Below are 21,063 nucleotides of genomic sequence, written 5' to 3' on the forward strand. Positions count from 1 at the left end.
TATTGAACAAATCAATTGTTTTCCTTTTTTGTTTTTTGTTTTGTTTTGTTTTGTTTTTTCCCGAGACAGGGTTTCTCTGTATAAGAGCTTTGACTGTTCTGGAACTCACTCTGTAGACCAGGCTGGCCTCAAAGAGATCCGCCTGCTTCTGCCTCTCGAGTGCTGGGATGTGCTGGGACTAAATGAATGTTGCCCAGATAATTGGTTTCCCTTTTAAGTGAATTCGTTTTTGATGAATTGGATTTCATGACACCTTTACATAGAACCTCTACAAGCACACATTGGATGGCCGGGGGGGGGGGGGGGGGGGACGGGTGAAAGGGCCCAGGTTGGCGAATTAGGTTGGAAGTTTATACATAAAGTATTTAGGCTTTAAAGTTCCCCCTTTTAACCCCACATATCCACACAAATACCCTAATTCCGTGCCTTATCCACCAATTAGGAGCCACTTATTCAAAACAGAGACAGAGGCCACCAGGTTTGCTATCTTCACATTCAGTACACCAGATAGAGGCTCAATAAGGGAAAGAAATGTAAAAGTGTGTGTGTGTGTGTGTGTGTGTGTGTGTGTGTGTGTGTGTGTGTGTGTCCCTGTATCCTCAAAATACGACAAGAGAATAACCATAATCCAGCATTCTGCCTCTGGAAATAAACCAAAAAAAAATTGAAAAGCAGAGCTTCAGACACACTTGAATGTCCATACTCATAGCAGCCACTATTCAGTTTCCATGCACAAATTAAAGGATAAACATGGTACAGGCATAAAGGGAAATATTATTCACACTTTAAAAATAAAGAGTCTGAACACTTATACTAAGTAAATTGTCACAAAATGGCAATCATTGTATATTTTCACCTTCGTGAGGTATCGGTGTCGTTGGAATAATAAAGAAGAAAAATAGAGGACGAGGGAGATGGCTCAGCAGGTAAAGGTACTTATTCATCACCAAGCCTGAGGACCTGGATTCAACCCAGCACACACATGGTAAAAGGGGAGAAGTGACTGCAACAAGTTGTCTTCTGATTTACACACACACACACACACACACACACACACACACACACACACACACACAAGTAAATATAATTTTTTAGCATTTTTATAAAAGAAAGTAGAATATTGGTTGCCAGGAACTAGATGAGGAGGAGAAGGTTTAAACTGTTTTGCTATAAACTTCCTAAGATGAAAAGAGGCCTGGAGATTGGTTGTATAATAACATGAACGCACTTAACTAAACTGTAGACTAAAGAATGATTAAACGGTAAACTTAATATTATGTGTACTTTACCACATAGCACGTATGTGTGCACACAGAATATCAAGGGCCTCTGCTTGGCTCACACTGTTCTCCTAAATCTAAAGCACACAGGCACATCAAGATCAAGAAAGAAACTGGAAGCTCTGTCTATCACAAAAATGAATAGTCAAGAAAAAGCCAGGGGAGAGGAAATGATAACCAGAATACATTGTATCAAAAAAATCTGTTTCTGCTGGGCTGCGGTGGCACACACCCTTAATCCCAGCACTCAGGAGGCAGAGCCAGGCATATCTCTGTGAGTTCAAGGCCAGCCTGGTCTACAGAGAAAGATCTAGGACAGGCACCAAAACTACACAGAGAAACCCTATCTGGGGAAAAAAAAAAAAATCTGCTTTCTTTTTCCAATTTTTTTGTTCTATTTTATTTGGTTACTTGTTTTATTTTATTTTCTCATCTTAAGGTTTTTAAATATAATTTTTATTGATTCTTTGGGAATTTCACATCACACACCCCAACCCCACTCATTTCCCAGTGCCTCCATATCCACCCTTCACCCTTGTAGTATCCCCTCAACAAAGGAAAACTTAAAAAGAAATAATAAAAATAAAATAAAATAGAAAATACAAATAAGAATACTAATTTAAAAACAAATAATCAAGCAAGCAAACAAACAAAAAAAACACTTCCCACTCAGGTGGTAGTGACACACACCTTTAATCCCAGCACTTGGGAGGCAGAGGCAGGCAGATCTTTGAGAGTCTGAGGCCAACCTGGTCAACAGAGTGAGTTTCAGGACAGCCAAGAATACACAGAGAAAAACTGGAGAGAGGGGGGGGATCTATTTTCAATTAAAAGAAAAGAAAAAACCTCCATAAAATGACATGAAGGCAGTTTGCAAAGAAATGGCAAGTGATCTGTCTCCCTCTGGCCTTAGTGAAACTCACTCATTAATAGCCCTCTAGCAAAACTTGGTGACAAATCCCAGCGCTCAGGAGACAGAGACAGGAGGATGGTCACAAGTCTAAGGCCAGCCAAGACTGTCTAGTCATGTTTCCCCAGGAAAAGTCACAGAGCACAAAGGAACCTGCAAACAAGCCTCACTTCATTATTTCCCCCATATACACACTTCATTATTTCCCCAATATACACACTTCATTATTCCCCGCCCCCCCCCCATATACACTCACCTTCCAGTTCCCACCTTTGGATCTTGCTTTCTTTTTCTTATCATTTCTCTGTAAATAACTGTTCCTTACTGAAGATGGTCCATAAGCCAGCATTCTAAGTCACTGCTAAGGATGCTTCTGAGGTTTTTTGAGAGTGTACTGAATTAACACGCTTTCCTCTTGCTAATTTGTCATCTGTGCCAGAGGTCTGTCCCTACTGCAAATGTATAAGCATTAGCAGGAAATTGGATTTCCTCCCTAACAAAGTGTATGGGGATTTTTCTATAAATTTTTAAATTTTATTTTAAGTGTTTGAGTGTTTTGCTTGCATGTATGTCTGCGCACCATGGAAGCCAGAAAGGGATGTCAGATCCTTTGGAAACAGAGTTACAGACAGTTGTTAGCCTCTATGCAAGTGATAGAAATCAAATGGGGCTGGCCGGGCGGTGGTGCATGCCTTTAATCCCAGCACTCAGGAGGCAGAGGGCAGGAGGATCTGTGTGAGTTCAAAGCCAGCCTGGGCTACAGAGTGAATTCCAGGAAAGGCACAAAGCTACACAAAGAAACCCTGTCTCGAAAAAACAAAAAACAAACAAAAACAAAGGAAAAAAAAGAAATCAGATGGGGGTCCTTAGGAGGAGCAGCCAGTGCTCTTAACCTCTGAACCATTGCTCTGGCCCCTGTGTTGTGTTTTTTAATTAGAATCTATTTTGGGGAGTAGGTCTGGAACTTGCTTTGTAGATAAAGCTGGCCTCAAATTTGCGATAATCCCCCTGCCTCCTGAATGCTGTGATTTCAGTTATATGCCACCATGTTGGCTTAAAATATTTTAAAACAAAATTTTCAATAACAAAAAATTACATAATAGAGAAAACACACTTAAACATCAGCATTTCAAAAGTTGCCTTTGGCTAACATTCTTTTTTTTTTTTTTCTTTCCCTAAGACAGGGTTTCTCTGTGTAGCTTTGCACCTTTCCTGGAACTCACTCTGTAGTCCAGGCTGGTCTCAAACTCACAGAGATCCGCCTGCCTCTGCCTCCCAAGTGCTGGGATTAAAGGCGTGCGCCACCACTGCCCGACCTTGGCTAACATTCTTGACATCAATCACTGCTTATCTCATAAAATACCAATAAAAGACTGAGATGATTACTGTCTTTCACTGTCCTGTTGCAGTGAAGAGACATCAAGACCACAGCAACTCTTAAAAAAGGAAGCACTTAATTGGAGCTGGCTTACAGTTTCAGAGGTTTAGTCCATTATCATCCTGCGGGGTGAGTCATGGCAGTATACAGGCAGGTGCTGGGGCAGTGCCTGAGAACTACAACCTGATCCATGGGCAGAGAGAGACAGAGAGACAGAGAGACAGAGACAGAGAGAGACAGAGAGAGAGAGACAGAGAGAGAGAGAGGCTGTGCCTGGAATGAGCTTTTGAAAGACCAAAGCCTACCCCCAGTGACAAACTTTCTCCAACAAGGCCACACCTCCTAATCCTTCTCAAATAGTGCCACTCCCTGATGACTAAGCATTCAAGTATATGAGCCTATGGAGGTCATTCTTAAACAAACCACTACACTTACTAACTCTGAGTATTAGCAACAGGGTGGGCATAACTGAATATTCACATTGTATATTTTATAATGATTTTTTAATTAACTTAAGTAGTTATTTATTTCCATGACTATGACTATAGTTTGTAGGTTAAACAAAGATTTTTCCACATTTTCCATCACAATATTTTTTTTAATGCACAAAGACTGCATTGTGTGAACTTTTTCTGAGGACAAGTGAGATAGGGCACCAACAATACCTAAAGCTAGAAAAAGATTCTATTTAAGATGAGCCTGGAAGACCAGTGAGTATGGTTGAGGTCTCTTTTAAAACTAGGAGCAACCTTGGGCAGCCACACCACTGAAGAAAACAAAAAAACGTTTCTCTCAGCTCCTCAGGAACCCTTACCCTCCTAGTGAGACTGGGTGTTCTCTTTGAGTGCCATGGAGTCTAGCCAACAGACTTAGGAGGGCTTGGTATTGATGCAAGAGGCCAGACAGTGAGCAAACACTGGAAGCTCTCCACATCAGAGGCCAACACAGAGTTCTAGTCTCACAGATCCCACCAACGGATCCCAGACAGAGTGAAAAAGCAGACGCGTGAATGAATTCAAGAGGGAGGCAGGTTCATTGCACAGCGGAGGCGGAAGACAGGGCTCCTGAGAGCAATGCAAGACGCTAGATCTCAGATGGGGATCAGTCGGCAGAGCTGTCTCGCGCGAGAGGTCCTAAGGGTCAGTTACCATTGTCCAGCTGTTTTGTTTGGGGTTTTTAAAAAATAAAGGGGCTGGGGGTGGCATACACCTTTAATCCCAGCAATCAGGAGGCAGAGGCAGGTGGATCTCCGTGGTCTGAGGCCAGCCTGGTCTACAGAGTGAGTTCCCGGACAGCCAAGGTCACCCAGAGAAACCTTGTCTTGATAGAGAAATAAACAAATAAATAAATAAATAAATTTTACACGAATAAATTTTAAATAAATAAATAAATTCAAAATAAAAAATTAAATTTAAAAGGGGGAAGGCTTTCTCCTGTTGATACATCTACAACGCAACTCCACATCTAAGGCTCAGGGAAAATTCTAGAAGAGGAGGAAGAAAGATTTTACAAGCCACCAGACCAGGACATAGGCTTCAAGGTCATGTTTTCTAGATATGGAAAGGAAGTGTGTGTGTGTGTGTGTGTGTGTGTGTGTGTGTGTGTGTGTGTGTACAGATTTCAACTTTGGGTATTTCCTACTTTATTGATATGCTTTATGGTTACTAAAAGCATGTCATAAATGTCAGTCTTTGTTCTTCGTGTTCTTTGGTTGTATTTGCATTCTTTGGTTGGTTTTTTTTCTTTAAAATTTCTAATAAAGGCAGAATCATTCAAGGATAAAGTAAGTGGAACAAGAAAATTTTTACTGTTTCAGTTTGTCATTTTAAAAAGTCTTCAAAAACTTCTACCTTCCTTTGTTTTCTATTTCCTAAATCTCAGGTTTGGGGGCTAGTGGAAGATAATCCCAATAAAAATGACACTCATTTTACTTCCTGTTACCTGACCATGCAGCTGAGTTGAGTGAATGCTGTGATGTCATTTGTGAGGGACTGGACACAGCTCTACACTGTCACCTTCAGAGGCCGAAGGCATCCCCATAATCTTTTAGGGACTTTGACTCAGCCCCTAATGGGATTTTTAAAGGTATGACTTGGGAGAATTTCAGGCTTCACCAGTTTGGTGGACAGTCGGAGATCTGATTGAATATGTTAATAAGAAAAGGCACTCCAGGCAAGAATAAAGCACATTCAGGAGCATGGGCATGAATGTCCTGAAAATGAGTCACAGAAAATAAGATATACCTGCTGAGAGCATGTGCACCTCAAGGGAAACCCCCAATTAATGCCTCATCATTAGCCGTGTATAACATTTTGGTGGTTCTCAAAGTATACCTAAAAAAATAGCTAAGAACCCCCCTCTTTTACTACATGAGATTGGGGGGCTGTTCTGGAGATGCCCTGGGTGGAATTATAGTCTGATAAGGTACAACCAGGAGCCACTAGGGTTGCCCAAGGGTTTTGGTGCACGTCCTTTCCCTGAGACTGATGTTTCCGGGAGAGTCTTAGAACATTGCATGTTTACAGCTAGCAAGGAAGACAGGCTTCATTCGAACAGCTGCTGGTTGTACTGGGATTCTTCATTCTCGGCCTCAATCAGACGCCAGGTGAAGGCCCCATTTCCTTCCCACACCCTTATAATTTTCATTTTCTTGTCTTAGCTCAGTAAGAAAAATGTATATTCTATTTTTTCCCTTCCATTTTTGTTTGGTTTTGTCGTGTTTGGCTTGGTTTGGGACAGGGTCTCACTATGTAGTCCAAGCTGGACTTGAACTCACAGAGATCCACCTGCCTCTGCCTCCTGAGTGTTAAGGTTAAAGGTCTGTATCACCACTCCTGACTCCTTCCATTTTTCCTTCAGTTCATCTGGATGGTTGACACGGAGGTAAAGAGCTGAGTCCCAGTTCTATGCTGAGCTGATGGCTTCACCTCTTCATCCCCAAATTCCTTGTATTTGCTTTGAATACATCCTCTATTACCCCACTTACTGCATTAATCATGGTTCTGCAAAGGAACAGGACTGATAAAATGAACATATAGATTTATATATTTAAAGAGTATTGATTAGATTGGCTTACAGGATGTGGTCCAGGTAGTCCCAACTGGTACAGAGTTCAAGACCACCAAGGGAAGACCACAGACTCTACTTATTTATAATTAAAGGATTTATTGATTACTGCTAGAAGAACAACTATCTCAGAGCCAAACTCAGAGAGTTTGCCAAACTTGAGATTGCTACGTGAAGAGGGGTGAGGAAAGGATTTTTTTTTTAGATTTATGTATTTATTTATTATGTATACAGTGTTCTGTCTGCATATACACCTGCAGGTCAGAAGAGGGCACCAGATCTCATTACAGGTGGTTGTGAGCCACCATGTGGTTGCTGGGAATTGATCTCATGACCTCTGGAAGAACAGCCAATGCTCTTAACCTCTGAGCCATCTCTCTAGCCCAAGGGAAGGATTTTTAAAGGTGAAAACCACAAGAAGACCTTGAGTATCTATACACAAGCAAGCCAAGAGCTGTTCTGCTCCGCCAAGATTAGGTAGTCAAAGAAACCTCAAAAATAGTCCTTGGATATCTGCATAAACAGATTACAGAAGTCAAAAAGCAACTAGTCATATTATAACAAGTAGATGGTCAGAGCTGTACATTTCTAGATGGGTGTCATTAAGTCTGGGTTACTGGGAACTTATCTTCCAGGGACCGGCCTCAGAGACAAATGGCTAGTGGGTACCAAGGTGGATGCCTGGCATAAAATGGAGGGTTTTAGGTATCTCACAACAATGGCTGTCCACACTGGAGATGCTGAGTGGCTGATAGTTGCTCAGTCCAAGAGGCTGGATGTCTCAGCAGTCTCAGTCTGGCCCTGAAGGCCTGGAAGTTTCCTGGAGAGTTCCTGGTCTGTGGTCTTCACTGGAATTCTGAAGAAACTGCAATATCAGTGAAGAACTGATACAGCAACAGGTAGATGAACTTGCCAGCAAAAGAGAAGAGAAACAGGCAAGAAGCAAAGCTTCCTGCTTCCATGTTCCTTTACCCGGCTGTCACCGCTAGGTCCCACCCACAGTTAGAGTGGGTCTTCCTGCTTCAAACAATCTGATCAAGAAAACCCCATGTGTTTTAGTTGATTCCAAATGCAGTCAAGTTGACAACCAAGACTGGCCATCACATTTAATATTGCTTCATTTCCTACTATTCTGGCTTCTATTTTCTGGTTGTGTTCATTTTAAACTATTGTTCTGATACCTAATGATAAATTATGTGATAATAGCACTTTACCTCAGGTTTTTGTCTGTCTGTCTGTTTGTTTGTTTGTTGTTGTTGCTGTTGTCATTTTAAGACAGGGTTTTATTATGTAACCCTGGCTGACCTGGAACTCATTATATAGACCAGGCTAGCCTAGAACTCAGAGATCTGCCTGCTTCTGCCTCCCAAGTACTCAGATTAAAAGTATGTGCTCAGGTTTATCTCAGATTTTTTTAATTTGTTGCTGTTATTTGTTTGTTTTTGTTTTTTAAGCTAGGATCTCATGTAGCTCAGGCTAGCCTCATATTTTCTGTGTAACTAAGGATAATCTTGAACTTTTGACCTTCCTACAGATACCGCTTAAGTGTTGGGGTTAAGGCATATGCCACCACACTCAGATTTTGTAAACATTTTTTTAAAAGTCCATATGAACAATGATATCAAACTCTACTGCAACTCTACACTGTGAACCAGTCTGAAAACCTGTTTTAAAAAACAGATGATTTGAAGCCAGTCAAATTAACTTAGTTTCTTACAGTTGTGTGAAATTTTATATGAGGGTTTGTTTTGCTATGGCTTCTGTTTTATTTTGTCATTCTAAATGTTTAGATGAATTAAATCTTTTTTTATTTAGAACAAATGTTTTCAGACGTTACCTGTACAGTAATATCTTTACATGAGCTCAGAAAAGCCAGAGGCACTCAGTGGCTTCCACTCATCTTCTTAGTGAAAATCAGTGCATTTATTCTGTTTCCTCTTCCCATTATTTAATGTGGAGTTGCAGATCATTGACAGATGGCAGATGGAAGATGCCCTATTCTTCTAGGCATATCTCTTTGTTTAAGGGATTTTTAGGAATCTCTATACTAACAAATACTAATCATCGAAGCCAGTTGTAAATTAAGTACACAATTCATATGGCTCATGTCTAATGTCACTAAGATTGAAAAACATAGCAAAACTCTGGAATATTAGCATATGAAAGGACATCTCTTTATGATTCATGTGACCTTAATGCATATTAGGCTATAGATAATATTAATATGCTTAACAAAACCATTTCCACTCACTAGTTTATAAATAGTTATGGGGTAGCAGCAGCAGCAGTGGAGAGACAGTAGCCCAGTGCAGCTCCTAGCAGCCAGAGGAGTTTCCTTCCCACTTAGGGATGTTCAGATAATGTCAGATCCTTGGCTACCCTGAAGAAAAGAATTTCAGAATGAGTCAGAGGGAAGCCAAGCTAGTGAGTTTATCAAATATTTAAATACAGCCATGTAGGAAATGGACCTTATACTATCCAAAGACATGGGTTCAGATTCCCTGAGATATGGTTGTCCTTATGGTGTTTACAAAGGATAAACACACACACACACACACACACACACACACACACACACACACACACACAATCGATCCTGTGCCTTTCTGAGTTATGTTCATCAAAGGATGTGATTTACAAGGTTCAAAAATTAAGCAAAGCTTAAAATTTTAGAATGTTTACCAGTTAAGTAAAAATATAAGAGTTGGCATGTTTATTTATTTACCTATTTTTATTTTGTGTGTATGGGTGTTTTGCCTGCATGTCTGTATATAAACCACAAGCATTCAGTGCCTGCGGAAGACAGAAGAGAACGTCAGATCTCCCAGAGCTGGAATTAGAGAGTTGTTAGTCACTGTGCGGGTGCTGGGAACTGAACCTGAATCCTCTGAAAGGGCAGCGAGTGCTCTTAACCTCTGTAGTCCTCTTATTTATATTTACCTTAAAACCTTTTCTTGTGTAAGTGAAATTGTAAGGTGGTCTTACGAGGTTTTAAACTTAGGGATGAGAAGGAGGGCTAATACGCCAAAACTCGAGGTTGCAAACATTCCGGCCCTAAGTGAGCATGGTTCGTGTGTGGTATTTGATACCCTCAGACAGGACATCGTTAGGAAAGCATGCACTGTCTCTGTAGGTAGCTCAGCCTTACCTGTTGTGGTGAATTTCTTTACTCTCAGTCAGCAGGAAAAGCAAACTAGATCCCAGGGTGAGAGGCATTCCTTCCTTCTCTGGCCCTCTTACCTTTCCCCTCCTCATGTCTCCCACATATAATAATTCTGATATTGTAAAAACATTCGAAAAATCATTCCTTACTTATGTGTCTGAAACAAACTCAACTTCTTCCACAATTTTTTCACTAAGTGAAAAATTAGGCCGGTGTAGTGTCTAGTCAGTCCATTTTTGGCCAGCAGGTGGCAGCAGAAGATTAAGTGTTATTTTCCCTTTTGGATTAAATTAAATTTGCCAGGCATGCATTTTTAGAGCCACCAAGTAGTTGGTTTGTTGGTGAGCTGACCTGTCCTTCTACATCACTGAGCCTTTGAGACATTTACGATTATCACTCTTCAAATTTTCTAGAATTGTTTTGAATTGCTTTTCCACATTTCTTTTTTGTTTTTGTTTGTTTTGTTTTTGTTTTTGAAATAGGGTTTCACTGGCTGTTCTGGAACTCACTCTGTAAACCAGGCTGGCCTCGACCTCACAGAGATCAACCTATCTCTGCCTCTTGGGGATTAAAGGCACATGCCACCACCACCCGGCCATTTGTTTTTCTTAACAGGAATTGATCGATAACATTTATTGAGCCCTTAGGGGATGCCGTGCATCTCTGGGTTCATTGCATACACAAACTCTAAGTGTCACTCAAGTCATCTTGCAGGTGACAAAGCTGAACCTGAGCTGGAGACAGGGCTCAGTCGGCAGAGAGCTTGCCCAGCTGGCATGAGGCTCTGGGTTCCGTCCCTAGCAGCCCATAAAGGTGGGTGTGGTGGTGCAGGCTTGTAATGACAGCTCAGGAAGTTAGAGGCAAGAGAATGAGAAGTTCAAGGCCATCCTTGGCTTCATAGCAAGTTTGAGACAAGCCTAGAACACATGAGCCCTTGTCTCAAAAATAAGTAAATAAATAAATGAGCCCAAACAAACAAAAACCTTGAATCTAAGAAAGACTAAATGATACACAAGAGGATCAACCACCTGGTAAATGAAGGCCAACATTGCTGGGCCCATAAACTGATAGAAACGCTTAAATGTCTTTTTGATAAATTGCTGGAGACTGTTGTAGGCTATGGTGAGACTAAGGACCTTTTAAAGTTACTAATGGCACCAAAGGTTGGTAGAGATGGATAATGATAGGCCCCATTCACTACTGAGATACTACAAAGTGTTACAGCCATTTAAGAAGACAGATTCTTATAAAACACAAAACACACAGTCCAGCCACACTGTACCCAACAGTGTGAAAACTTATATCTGCACAAATGTCATAGTTATGTGTTGAATATGAAATGTCCCCCACAGGCTCACATGTTGAATACTTGGTCCTCGGCAAGTGATGTTATTCTCAGAGGTTGCAGAAACTTTGAGGCCTAGCTGGAAGAAGTATGTTGGGAAATATTAGTTTAAGATGTGTTACATTTGTTTATGCTTTGGAATGTTTGCTTAATGATGCAAAGATGTGTTGCCTTCTTTTATGTTGCATTTGTTTAACTCTGTAAAGCTGTGTTAGTGTGCCTGCCTAAAACATCTGATTGGTCTAATAAAGAGCTGAACAGCCAATAGCTAGGCAGGAGAGAGAAATAGGCAGGGCTGCCAAGCAGAAAGGATAAATAAGAGGAGAAATCTAGGCTCGAGAGAAGAGGGAGGAGTGAGAAAAGAAGGAAAGGAAGATGCCAAGGTCCAACAACCCAGCCACACAGCCACAGAGTAAGAAGGAACAAAAGATATATAGAATAAAGAAAAGTAAAAAGCCCAGAGGTAAAATGTAGTTAAAGAGAAACAGGATAATTTAAATTAGAAAAGCTGGCTAGAAACAAGCCAAGCTAAGGCCAGGCATTCATAAGTAAGAATAAGTCTCTGTGTATTTATTTGGAGGCTGGGTGGCAGGCCCCCAAAGAGTTAAAAAAAAAAAAAAACCCTAACTAAAGTGTGTAACTTGACGACCGGAGGGGGGTGCTTTGGAGCCATCCTGTCTCTTCTCCTTCCTTCCTTCTCTGCCTTGCAGTCTCTCTGACATAAGCAGCCTCTGCCTTACTCCCATCATCAGGACATTCTGCCTCACTTCAGGTCCAGAGGACTAGATCCAGACAACCTTGGAGTGAAACTTCTGAAACGATAAATTAAATATCTTTCTTCCCTTTGAACAGTTTCTTTTAGGCATTTGTAACAGTGAACCCCTCCCCACTCCCCCCAAAAAAAAAAAAAGGTAAATCTTTTTTAGCTAAACTATAATAGTTTAAAACAGAGATTGAGATCTCAGACAGCCTTATCATGATTAAGGCTAAGCAATCCAATCAAAAGGTTATAGTATGGTATAAGCAAACCTCTGAATACTGCCTAGAAAACCAACAAACTGTACAAAATACTGTTTCCATGCAAGACTGTTTACCTTTAGCTCTAGTTGGCTCAGGTCGGGCCAGCCAGATAGTTCAGTGGGTAGAGGCTCCCACTGCTCCCAAATCTGATTTCGATCCTTGAGACAGGCTCCTAACCACTGAGCCTTCTCTCCAACCCCTAGTGTTCACTCACTTTCAACAGGATTTTGAACATAGACATTTGACAGAGCAAACTGACACACTTTCAACAGAGAAAGAAGAATTATTAATAATTTTCCTAAAGCATAAATTAGGTCTGTCCTGGGCAAAAATGGGACATACTAGCTCTACTTAAATCTCTGCAGTGACTATTATAGTAAGTCTGATGGCATCATTTCAAATAACAAAAAGTCAAAAATTTTTAAAAGTTGAGTTTGAATGCATTAACTCATTTCTCTATCAAAATCCCAGAATGAAATTAAAATACAAATAGCGACGATACTTCATTTTATCATTTAAAGTAAAAGGTAGTAAAACCTTACAGCTTAAAATTAAATTCAAAATGCCAAAGACCACCTCTTCCTAGTTTAATTTGACACGGGTTGCTAAGATGAACTGAACATAATTCTATCCTAGGACAGTCCTAAAATTAGAGCATTAAACACCATCTGTTCTAGGCCGCCTCCCTGCAGCCCAGCAATTATGCATTTTCTCTCCTCTATCTCAAACTTTCCTTTTTTTAGTGGAACTTTCTCTTTGCTATTCTTTTTTTTTATGGGAGAAAAATAAAGTAAAAAAAAGTTCCCTTGATGGACTATTATTACCCTACCATCCCCTATTCTTTACAAAATCCTTGGGAATATTGCCTGTATCTTATGTCTTTAATTTTTCTTTCCCATCCACTCTGGAACCGACTTGCCAGTTTTTTGTTTTGCCATCCATCTAAACTGCTCTGTCAAGATTGTTTCAATGATAAATCCAGGCATCCTTCATCCCTACCAGTAGCACGAATTAACACAGTTGGACTCTCTCATCCCTACTCTTGAATTGGCTCCAGCCACGGTTGATTCCCTCTTTTCCTGTCTCTAAATTTCAGTCATCTGAGTCTTTAGACATTTCTTCTGACCTAAACTTAGTTCCCAGGTGAAGTCACTTAGTTGTGTGGCTTTAAATGTCATCTCTGTAGTGATGATTCTACATCTGTATCTTGGATACAAGCATGAATTATGAGCCCCAAGTTTTCTGTATCCAACTACCTATTTGACATGTCCACTTGGATATTTTTCTGTGAGTATGTATTTGTTTGTATAAATGAGTGCATTCAGGTATGCACCTGTGCTTGTGAGGACAGAGGTTGACGTCTGCGGTCTTTCTCCAACACTCTCCACCTTGTTTTTTGAGACAGGGTCTTTTTTTTCCTTTTATTTTATTTTACAATACCATTCAGTTCTACATATCAGCCACGGGTTCCCCTATTCTCCCCCCTCCCACCCCCTCCCTTTACCCCCAGCCCACCCTCCATTCCCACCTCCTCCAGGGCAAAGCCTCCCCTGGTAGACTCAGTCCAGGCAGGTCCAGTCCCCTCCTCCCAGACTGAGCCAAGCGTCCCTGCATAAGCTCCAGGTTTCAAACAGCCAACTCATGCAATGAGCACAGGACTCAGTCCCACTGCCTAGTTGCCTCCTAAACAGATCAAGCCAATCAACAAGACAGGGTCTTTTGATGAACCTGAAGTTTATTAATTCGTCTAGGCTGGGTGGCCAATGAGCATCAGGGATCCACCTGTCCACTCCCCAACTCCCCAGAACTGGTATTATGGATGATGCACTCTTGGCCCTTAGGTGTGTGCAGAAGATTTGAACTCAAATCCTTATGCTTGCCCAGCAGGCAGTTTACTGATGAGCCATCTCTGTAACCCCTTGATCTCAGCATGTGCAATTCTTCTCCAGCTTCTTCAGCTCAGTTCATTGAACTTCAATCTTCTGTTTACTTTTGCTAAAATTGATTTATTTTTTGTGGCTGATATAGGCATATTAAAGCTATCTGCACACACACAGTGAATTAGGAGTTGTGTAGTTCTGCCACCAACTGTAACTAGGTCATCCACACTGTGCAGATCTTTTTGAGCATGCTCGGTCTAAAGTATTTGTCATAACAGTTGAGCTTCCCTAGTAGAAAGCCATGTAACTATCATCTGGTGGGAGTTTTAAGGGATCTTCACATACCCGGGGGCAATTTTGAAGGTCCAAGAAAGAATCAGAGTATTAGCGAGGGTAGAACACGTCCCTTTTGACTAGGTAAGAAGCAATTAGCCTCTGAAGAGTAAAATGAGGAGGAATCCTTTAATGAGAATTGGCCATTATTCCTCATCTCTTACTGCCTAGCTGGCAAGCTCTTCTCTAAAGCATGATAGGATTCCTGGCTGAAATACAGCACAGTGAGAGTGTTGGTCTAGTATGTGTGAGGCTTTGGGTTTGATCCTTAAAGGCCCCACGTAAACCATGTGTTCTGCCTATAAACTCAGCCTTCTAGAGGTGAAGGCAAGAGGATCAGAAAGTCATCCTCCCCTGCAGAGGGAGTTCAAAACCAGCTTGAAATAGGGCTAGAGAGACCCTATTTCAAGAAATTAACAATAGCAACAACAAGAATAGTAATAATATCTATTTGGAGCTCAGTCACTTTTCACCACCTCTCCTCCCACCACCTGGCCCCAGGTGCCCTTCCTCTTCTCTCTTCCTCTTGCTTCTCCGTAACATCTTTGTCCTCCAGCCTCTAGCCACTCAGAAGGCAGAGAGATCTGATTAAGGTCTAAGCTGTATCAGTTCACAAGGTGAACAGCTCAAAACTCTCTAAGGTTCACTGTGCTACTCAGCATAGAAGGCAAAGTCCTTATCGACAGGTTTTGGATAGGGTGGAATTCAAGAGGACACAGGCTCCTGGGGACCGATTTCATTAGAAGATTTGTTCATGCCGTGGGCAGAAAGGTAAAGGGGAAACTGTGGCAGGATTCCCAAGGAGTGTTCGGGCCCCAGCACCAGAGATAGATGATACATGTCAGTTCTCTGAAGACAATCAGAGTGGCAGAAATCGGGTCTGCTCTTAGACCTTTTGAAGAAGGGAGAGAGGTTTGTAGCAAGAGTCAGCAGCCAGGCCCCTGACTCTAACCTTCCTCTCCTCCTCTCTCCCTCTTCCCCTCCCCACAGGTAGAGAAGAGGCTGGGGAGCAGGATGTGCATGGCATCAGTGTCCTTTGAGGTTAACTCACTTCCCAGGTGAGACATCCTGCCTGCAGTCTCTGTAGGGTTCCTGTCAGTGTCTGTTGTTGTACAGGCACAGCTGGGTTCTACCATTACATTCTTACACTCACGACCCCTGAGGCTGGACCCATGAGGTCTGAAGTCTTGCTATTTATTGCTCTAAAGGTGGCATGAACCTGGGAGAACGGGGCCTAAGAATGAGGCATATTCAAGTCTCACGCAATATAGCCAACTTTATTCAGAGCATAAGACAGTTCATACTCTGGGGGTTAAGAAGAGTCACCTGAGTAAAGTGTACAATAACAAGGACAAGCCGCACATGGCAAAAACATGTTTTCCCACAGAGGCACATGAATAACAGCTCTAGTAAACTCACTGCTATCTGCCACACCTGAGAGGAGCGTGAAAAAATTCTAAGAACATTCTGTGCTTTGAAGAAACAGGTCACAAGGTTCTTGTCTTGTTTTCTTGGAGTCTCCTCACAAGCACTCAGAATGCTCTCATGACTCCATTCTTGGATTGTGTTCTGACAGCTTGCCCTCTCTCTGACCTCATTTTCCAGTACTCGCCCCCCCCCCAGTATGTACCCCAGCCACACCATCATCTATGCCCATCCTTGAACATGCCATGAGCATGCTTCCAGTCAGCTGTTTGCATCTGCTGTTCCTTCTGACGCTGGTCTCTTTCAAATATTTTTTTCAAAAATCACCTTTTCACAAAGGTTTTTGACCCCCCCACTACCATCCTGACTCTTCATATTCTTCTGACCTTATTTTAATTGTCGTTTCCCTATTATGTAACACATGTATAGACTTCCTCTATGTTCTGTTCCTTCAACCAGAATAGTGGCTCCCTGGAAGAAGGAATCCCTTCCTGGTTTGCTCTCTGCAGCTGCACACCAGGGTCTACGGAGCAGATGACACACTGAGTGCTTCTTAATACTTGGTGAGCAAATCAGCCCAAGATCCATAACAAGTTGGGAGTTCTTAGAGCAAGCAGAATGCTGAATTAATCCAGTCCAAATGTTCTTAGATGCCTGGCTTTGGTTCTCAGAACCCAGTGATCTAGACCCAGAGGCCTGTTCCTGGGCAAAGACAGAGCACAGGCTCAGTGGTCACTGGAGGGCAAGGCCTCAGAGCTTGCTTCTGGTTTCATTGGGGAGTTAAAGCCCCATGGAGCATCTCCTTCATCACTTCCTTGGGCCCCAGTGTCAGTGGAGTTGATCTGTCTGGCCCTCACAGTATGGTAGCTGAGATGGTCCTTCCTTATAGGGGTTTGCCTTCACTATTCCTTTTCATATCCACTTTGGGCTCTGTATGCCTGTCATCTTAATGCTGAGCTGAGGGAGAACTGGTCCAGGGAACAGGCGTGAATTCTCTTGTGACAGGGCATGTTGGCTATGCACTACAGCAGCCACAAGATTTCTCAGGACTTTATAATAGGCTAGTAAACTAAATCAAATCTCCAAGAAGCAATATGATATGACTATTTCCAAAATGTATTTGATCATTAACGCCATTTCTCTGAGCCTCTTTATTGTAGAACAAAAATGCCTCTTGGAAAACTGTGTAGCACATAATCATACATTATATTTCAACATTGCTTATATTACTGTAATAAACTTTTATGCATCTATTACTCAAGTGTGAGCTCTCTTCTCCCTATTGAAAGCTGACTAGAATCTTGACTTCTCCTTTAAGTTTCTCTTGGTCAGCCAAGAATGAAGATATCAGAATTCTATAGCACTTACTGCAATCTTTTTTAGGTGACTGGGTGGGTGGGAGTAACAGCTTTATTGGGATATGACTCAGTATCATACAATTTACTCATTTTAAAGTATACAATTCATGCCTTTGAGTATACTCACATTTTGGTAATCACCACCACAATCAATCTTAGCACATTTCTGTCAGCTCTAGAAGAAACCTTGATTGAATTCTTTAGCAAGCACCTTCTCAGATCCTCATATTCCTGCAGCCTTAAACAAGCCTTAACCTTTCTATTTTTGAACATTTGCCTATTCTTCATATTTCACATAAGTCAAATAATACACTATATGGCCCTCTGTGACTGGTTTCTTTCCTAAATATTTCCATTTACCCAGGTATCACCAGCACATTCTTTTTGTGCGCAAACAATAAACTGTTGTACTGATTAACCCTCTTTTGTCAATCTCTTCTTCAACTGATGGACATTTGGGCCTTTTCTCCTCTTTGTTATTAAGAATATGAAAATTCCCATACAAGTTTTTTTGTGTATGTTGTAGACAGGGTTCTCTAGAAGAACAGACCCACCAGACAGTGTATATGTGATGGAGGAGGATTCGTTAGATTAGCTTACACAATAGGGGCAGGGTAGCACAGCAGATGCTAAGAACCAGCATCGGCTCCATCTAGTCTCAGTCACAATCTGGTGCTGAGAGTCTGGACATTCCCTGGAGAGTCACTAGTACCAATTCATGCTGAAAGGCCTGAGGAGGTGGAGTGTGATGCTGGTAGAGAGTAGCAGGAGCATCAAAAGACGCAATTGCTCAGACAATAGGCAGCAAGGGCAAGCAAGCACAAGCCAATGTTCTTTTAGACCGCTTTACATCTGGGCCACTCTTTTAAAAGATACCGCCCATTTTGAAGGTGGGGTCTTCTTCATCAGTTAATCCTTTCTTGAAACACACACACACACACACACACACACACACACACACACACACACACATGCATATATGCTTGCACGCCTCTGCACAAGCTGTTTTTCCTAGGTGATTCTAAATTGCATTACAGTGTTTTTATTTTTCTTTCATATATACTTAGCTTCACAGTCTTTTGAACAAATTGGCTAAGTTCATTCTCCTGCTTAAATACCTTCCTGGTCCAAATTCTTTACCAAAGCTTTCAGGATGTTCTCAGGATGTTCTTATTCTCGCTTTAGTTATATCTAGTTATCTTACATGTCCCCTCGTTTACCATACTCTGGCAATTTCCACCAAACTTGTCCCTGCTGGCTTCTGAAATTGTCCCTTGTTCTTGCTCTTCCCCAAATGTTCAGATGGATAACTGTCTTAGTTAGGTTTTTATTGCTGTGAAGAGACATCATGAGCACGGCAACTCTTACAAATGAAAACATTTAATTGAGGGGGAGTTTTAGAGGTTCAGTCCATTATCATCATGGCGGGGAGCATGGCAGCATGCCGGCAGACATGGTACTGGAGCTGAGGGTCCTGCATCTTGATTCAGAGGCAACAGGGAGTCGACTGACTCACTGGGCAGTATCCTGAGCATAAGCAACCTCAAAGCCCACCCCCACTCCAACAAAGCCACACCTCCTAACAGTGCCACTCCCTATGAGATTATGGGGGCCAATTACATTCAAACGACCACAATAACTCTCTCTGATCAAATAGCCCTCAGTCCAAAGACGGCCATGCCGGCTAGCTTTTATATCAACTTGACATAAGCTAGGATCGTTTGGGAAGTCTATAGGGCAAGTCCATAGGGCACCTTCTTGATTGAAAAGGGAGGGCCCAACTTACAGTCTGTGGTGCCACTCCTAGGCTGGTGGTCCTGAATGGTATAAGAAAGCAAGTTGTACATGCTAAGGGGAACAAGCCAGTAAGCAGTACTCCTCCATATATTTGAACCTACTTCTCCCAATGAGGCTTCACCTCCTAAATGTTCTATAGCTTCCCCAAATGGTGTCACTAACCGAAGAGCAAGTATGCAAAACAGGATTCTGTGATGGGCATTTTAGATTCAAACCACAATAAGGCATATCCCCAAGAGTGGGATAGTTGGACTATATGGTCATTTTATTTTTAGTACCCTGTCCCCAAATGTGGCTATAATTTAAGTTCCCAATAAGGACATGTAAGTGTCCCTTTTCCCCCCACATCCTCTCCAGTGTTTTTCAGTCCTGATTTTTTGATGAGAGCGATTCTGTCGGGAACAAGATAAAATCTCATTGTAATTTATGTGTTTCTCTCATCCATATTTTCTTGAATCCAGGTAAATATTGAGAGATGAAAAGGAGATTCTTCTCCTTGATCCACTTTTATTACTGATTTACTTAAGGGTCATTTACTCAAAAAATAGCATACCTCATTTTCTGTGATGTATTTCAAACATGAAGCAGGCATGCTTGGGAAGCTCATGAAATGTAGTAAACAGGCTAACACAAATTGTGTAAACAATAAATAAATGAACAAACCAATAAACCAATCCTGGAGTTACTAAATTTGGCTGTTAAATTTGGGCCAGTATCTTATGGAAGATTCGTAAAAGGAGACAGGACTCCACTCAAACATAATAAAGTCCTGATTGTGCTATACGCAATTACAGCCTCACCCATCTCTGTGAGAATAAAGAACACTTGACAATTCTCATAACCTAGTTCCCTTCATGTACAATTTATATAGTGTGTATTTTTCAGTCATATCATTGGAGAAAGTTCTGTGTGTTTGTCACTTTCAATTTTAGATTCTATGACACTGAACATTGTCAGACATTTATTTGCTGAGAACAATAAAAACTGTATTATACTATGGACAACATAAAACATACAGCTGGTTGTGGTGGCCTACACTTTTAATCCCAGCACTCAGGAGACAAAGGCAAGCAGATCTCTGTGAGTTCGAGGCCAGCCTGGGCCACAGAACAACTTCCAGGACAGCCAGTCTGTTACACAGAGAAACCCTCTCTTGAAACAAATGAACAAAAAAAATGCACTTTGGTTGAATACCACACTAGTAAATATTCCTGCTTGTTCTCTCGTTAAAGTTCATACTTGGCCAGGGTAAGTGGCTGCAACTAATCAGGCTGCAGTATCTGCTTCTATTTGTGGAACAAAAGCCATGTGACTTGTTTACAGTGGCTACGGGGCTGGTGACTACATTGTGGAAGTAGGTGACCATGACGCTTAAAAAAATATTACATTGGTAATTAGATCGCCCAGGGCTGTTATGGTCAAGAATCTCAGTCCAGGTGACAAGATGGAGGGAAGTGAAAAATGGTCTATCCACCATTCAAAGTGAACCAAGCAAGCTCATCCTTGTATCTGGCAATAATCTGAGAAGTAACTTGATAGGCTGTACATGAGAATTATGAGACGGTTTGCTTTAAAAGAAGTATGCAAGAGCCACACTTGGGGCTGCTTTCTTCAGGAAAGTGTGTATTCGTGGATCTGAAATGTTGCTCATCAGCATTCCATTCACATGACTTGGGGCCTGACGATGTAGCAAGAGAATCAGAGCTGTTAACCACTTCAGACCAGAGTTGGAGAAAATCCGGACAGGAGAAAGTGCTGTCAAAGAGGCTGCCCGCCATGCACTATACCCTGATGACTTCCGGAGATGGAAGTGGGCACAAGCTTGCTGTGGACACCCGAGCAGTTAAACAAAAAGCACAGGTTAGGACCACGGTGGTTATCTGAAGAACTTCTATGCACAGTTTCAGTATTGGATGGGAAACACCCAACCTAATGGTTATCATAATCGTGTTGTGTGTGGGTAAGTTTAGGGGAAGGGAAGATTTCTGGGATGTCTGCCAATACATGGAAAACAAACCTCTGAAATAAAACAGCGCAAATGAGGGGCTTAAGAGCAGGTGGAGTGGGTAGAGGAAAGACAGGACAGAAGGCAATAGCAGAGAAAAAAC

This window comes from Peromyscus maniculatus, chromosome 7 (assembly GCF_049852395.1).
Source record: "Peromyscus maniculatus bairdii isolate BWxNUB_F1_BW_parent chromosome 7, HU_Pman_BW_mat_3.1, whole genome shotgun sequence".
NCBI lineage: Eukaryota > Metazoa > Chordata > Mammalia > Rodentia > Cricetidae > Peromyscus > Peromyscus maniculatus.